This window comes from Colobus angolensis, unplaced genomic scaffold (genome assembly GCF_000951035.1).
Source record: "Colobus angolensis palliatus isolate OR3802 unplaced genomic scaffold, Cang.pa_1.0 Scaffold22, whole genome shotgun sequence".
NCBI lineage: Eukaryota > Metazoa > Chordata > Mammalia > Primates > Cercopithecidae > Colobus > Colobus angolensis.
In genome coordinates this window covers 4,951,896-4,957,102 of record NW_012115377.1, presented here as the reverse complement: position 1 = coordinate 4,957,102, position 5,207 = coordinate 4,951,896, and positions in this window count along the sequence as shown.

Here is a 5,207-nt window from a genome sequence, read left to right as displayed (position 1 = left end):
GAAGGAAGGAAGGAAGGAAGGAAAGAAGTCGAAAGACTAAAGCTGTGCTTGGTAAGGAACAGCTGTCGCTGGTATTAGCTGGCAGCAGAGGAGGTCCAGTTACTCTGATGGTGTGGACAGTGTTCGTGTTTTGCCTGTGTTCAGACATGATTACGGAGCAGGCTTGTTTTGTCTTGCTCTGCCACGGTCACAGAGTGGCCTTGTCTGATGTCAGCGTCATGTGAGATTGTTTATGTCCAGCAGGAGGACACCAGGGCCCTGCTTTGACTGCCAGGCCAGTTCCTAGCAACACCAAGGCCAGCTGTGAACACCAGGCCAGCTCCTGGTTCTGTTTCAAAGGTCGAGGTCAGACCTAGCCAGAGGGGGGACGCTGGGAGGTCTGGGCTGTGTCTGCAAAGCTCACTGCTGTATCTCTGTTGCCCAGAACAGGACCTGGCACACAGGAAGCACTTGGGCAAATGCATTGTGCTGTTCCAAGGCTGTCGGGCTCGAGAGGAGGGATCTGCTTATTCATGCAGTAGCAGGCTTTGCAGCCAGAGGCCTCTTTCCTCTGCATGTCTGGACCTTGGCTTTGGATTTTTTTTTTTTTTTTTTTTTGATTTTTACTTTTTTAGAGATGGGTCTTGCTGACGCCCAGGCTGGAGTGCATTGGCGTGATCTCGGTTCACTGCAACCTCCACCTCCTGGATTCAATTGATTCTCGTGCCTCAGCCTCCTGAGTAGCTGGGACCACAGGCACAGGCCACTGCAGCTGGCTTGGCTGTGGACCCAAGTCTTCATAGGAGCAGGTGTTGGCTGGATGTAGGAATTAAAGAGTCTCTTGGGGCCAGGTGTGGTGGCACACACCTGTAATCGCAGTGCTGCTGGGGGCTGAGGGTGGAGGATCACTTGAGCCCAGGAGTTCAATGCAGCAGTGATGCTATGATCCCGCCACTGCTTCAAAAAAAAGAGAAAGAAAATCATAGGAGTGGACAGTATCTTTCTTGTGCCGCCTTGTGTTCCATGCTCCCTTGGTGCACAAGAAAAGACCTTTGGACAGGGTGCTGAGCCCCGCAGGCAATGACACTTGCAAAACAGGTTCTCTGTTTTCTGCCAGGCTGTGCGGATATAGCCGTGAATGAGGCAGATCACCAGCAGGTAACACGGGTGGGAAGTGTCCGGGAGGGTGTGATTGGGTGGGTCCCATGAAAGGATGACATCTGAGTAAAGGAAGTTAGGGAAGGAGGGAGCCACGTCGGTATCTGGCGCAAAAACATTTCTGCAGAGGAAGCAGAATGTGCAAAAGTCCTGAGGCAGGAATCTGCCGTAATTTTAAACAACAGGAGGAAGGCAATGCAGAAGAGTAACAAGAGTTGAAATCAAGAGGAAATATTTTGTGAAAGAAAACTGGTTAACATCAAGGCCAGACGCAGTGACTCACGCCTATAATCCCAGCACTTTGGGAGGCCAAGGTGGGCAGGTCTCTTGAGGTCAGGAGTTCGAGACCAGCCTGGCCAGCATGGCGAAACCCCATCTCTACTAAAAATATAAAATTAGCCGGGCACAGTGGCGGCTGTGCTGTAATCCCAGCTATTTGGGAGGCACGAGAATTGCTTGAACCTGGGAGGTGGAGGTTGCAGTGAGCTGAGATCACCACTGCACTCCAGCCTAGGCAACAGAGTGAGACTCTGTCTAAAAAAAAAAAAAAAAAAAAAAATTCAAACAAACAAAAAGTTGGTTAACATCATTAGTCATCAGGAAAAAGCAAAACAAAACCACAACGGGATACTACTTCACACCTACTACGATGGTTATCATAATCAAAAAAGGATGTTGCAAGGATGCGGCGAAACTGGAACCCTTGTGTAACGCTGGTGGGGATGGAAAATGGTACCGCTACTGTGGGAAACAGTTGGGCAATTACTCAAAAAGTTCAACATAGAGTTACCAAATGACCCAGCAATCCCACTTCTAGGTATAGACCCAGAGAAACTGAATCCAGGGACTGCAACTACATATTCACGAATGTTTCTAGCTGTACTTATTCACGGTCACCAAAAGGCAGAAACAGCCCAAATGACCATCAGCTGATGTGTGCATAAACAAAATGTGGTCTATCCACATGGCGCAGTGTTATACAGCTGCAAGTGGAATGAAATTCTGATACATGCTGGAACTTAGATGAACCTCAACACCATTATGCTCAGCTGGGTGCGGTGGCTCACACCTATAATCCCAGCACTTTGGGAGGCCAAGGCAGGAGGATCCCTTGAGTCCAGGAGGTCGAAACCAGCCTGGTGAACATAGCGAGATCCCATCTCTACAAAAGAAAAATTTAAAAAATTGCCCAGATGTGGTGGCGTGCAGCTGTAGTCCCAGACAATGTGGAGGCCGAGGCAGGAGGATCTCTCAAGCCCAGGAGTTTGAGGCTGCAGTGAGCTATCATTGCACCATTGCACTCCAGCCTCGTGACAGAGCAAGACCCTGTCTCAACAACAAAAAGCAAATATCAAAACAGCCCATTATGCTTGGTGGAAGAGGCCAACACAAATGGTCACATATTGTATGATTCCATTTGTATGAAATATCAAGAAGGCTGGGAATGGTGGCTCACGCCTGTAATCTCAGCACTTTGGGAGGCCGAGGTGGGCAGATTCCTTGAGGTCAAGAGTTCAAGACCAGCTTGGCCAACATGGTGAAATCCGTCTCTACTAAAAATACAAAAATTAGCTGGGTGTGGTGGCACGCACCTGTACTCTCAGCCACTTGGGAGGCTGAGGCAGGAGAATTGCTTGAACCCGGGAGGCAGAGGCTGCAGTAAGCTGAGATCGTGCCACTGTACTCCAGCCTGGGCAACAGAGTGAGATTCTGTCTCAAAAAAAAAAAAAAAAAGAAAAAGAAAAAAAATCAAGAAGAGGTAAAAATAAAGAGAGACAGCAGAGAATGCAGATTAGTGGTTGCAGGGGCTGGGAGGAGGGAGGAATTGAGTGATTGCTTTATGGGAACAGGGTGTAGGGGAGGAAAAATACTTTTTCCTTTATTCTTACTTCTTAGCTGTGATGGATCCTTGCAATGAAAGAATTAACAAGGGCGGGTGCGGTGGTTCATGCCTGTAGTTCCAGCACTTTGGAAGATCGAGGTGGGAAGATTGCTTAAGCCCAGGGCTCAGGGCCAGCCTTGGTAACACGGTGAGACTCCATTTCTACAAAAAATAAAAAGAAGTTAGCCACTGGTGGTGGTGGGCACCTGTGGTCCCCACTACTCAGGAGGCTGAGGTGGGAGGATTGCTTGATCCCAGGAGTTCAAGGCTGCAGTGAGTTAAGATCATGCTGCTGCACTCTACCCTTTTTTGTGGGTAGTTGATCATGCTACCATGGGGCAGAATGTAGCAAGCTCTGGGGATCAACCTGGGTCCTCAGGCCCAGAGAGCACACATCTGGTGGCCTCACATCTACACATTTGGTTCCTCCCACAGTGAGACCCTGTCTCAAAAAAAAAAAAAAAAAAAAAAGAATTAACAAGGGAAAAAAAATTTATTAACATGTATACCTTATGTATACATGGGAGATGCCAAGAGAAATGAGGTGGCTTATATAGCTTATATAACTCCTGCTTATATAGCACTTTCAACATAGAGCAGCAAATGTTTGGAGAAGTGACAAGACGAAGGAAAAGGACATTGAGGCTGGGTGCAGTGACTCACACCTGTAATCCCAGCACTTTGGGAAACCGAGGCAGGCGGATCACTTGAGGCCAGGAATTTGAGACCAGCCTGGCCAAGGTGGTGAAACCCTGACTCTACCAAAAATACAAAAATTAGCCGGGCAGTGATGCACACCTGTGATCCCAGCTACTCGGGAAGCTGAGGCAGGAGAATTGCTTGACCCAGGGAAGCAGAGGATGCAGTGAGGAGAGATGGCGCTACTGCACTCTAGTTTGGGAACAGAGCAAGACTCGTCCCAAAGAAAAAAAAAAAGTCTCAGACAAGAGTCTAAAGGTGTCCCTGGTGATAAATCAACCTTTGTCCTTCCTGGTAGAGAGGGGAGGAGGGCACCTTTGTACATTTAGGTCCTGCTTTGAGGCAAATCAGGGAAGAGCAGAGAGCTTTTCCGGGATCAGCTCCATTGATCTCAGCTCAAAATAATCCTATACCAAGGTCACGTATTTCAGAGTGGCATATGCTGGTCTCCTACGGGGGTGTCTTTTCGGGGTGATAAAAATACTCTGAAACGGCAAAGGGTGATGGTTGTACAACATGTGCATGTACTAAATGTCATTGAATTGTGCATTTTTATTTATATTTATTTATTTATTTTGAGGCGGAGTCTTGCTCTGTCGCTCAGGCAGGAGTGCAGTGGCCCTATCTTGGCTTACTCCAAGCTCCGCCTCCCGAGTTCACGCCATTCTCCTGCCTCAGCCTCCCAAGTAGCTGAGACTACAGGCGCCCACCACCATGCCTACTTATTTTTTGTATTTTTAGTAGAGACGGGGTTTCACCGTCTTAGCCAGGATGGTCTAGATCTCCTGACTTCGTGATCCGCCCACCTCGGCCTCCCAAAGTGCTGGGGTTACAGGCGTGAGCCACGGCACCCGGTCTTATTTTTTATTTATTTTATTTTTTGAGACAGAGTCTCTTTCTCTCTCCCAGGCTGGAGTGCAATGTCGTGATCTTGGCTCACTGCAACCCCCGCCTCCAGGATTCAAGCGATTCTTCCGCCTCAGCCTCCCAAGTAGCTGGGATTACAGGCGCCGGCCATCATGCCTGGCTAATTTTTTTTTTTTTTTTTGTATATTTGTAGAGACGGGGTTTCACTGTCTTGGCCAGGCTGGTCTCGAACTCCTGACCTCAGGTGATCCTCCCAAAGTGCTGGGATTACAGGAGTGACCCAACGCGTTTGGCCAAAAATCGTGCATTTTTAAATGGTTAATTTCATCTTGTGCGAATTTTACCTCAATAACAAACAAAAACGGGTGAAAATGGTATTTGACTTTTTTTTCCCACGAGATGATACAAGCATATTGCACAAAATTTAACAGCTACAAAATGGCATAAAGGTGAAAATGTAATATTTTCCCCAATCACACGGGTTACCTTTTCTGGAGAAAGTCCAGTTACAATTCTTGTGTATTCTAGAACAATTCTATGCGTTTCCTTAACGTCGAAAGATGCCTTGTGATATTACAGCAGTCATTCCTGTTCACTACAGGCAAGCAGACAGTGCAGAAAA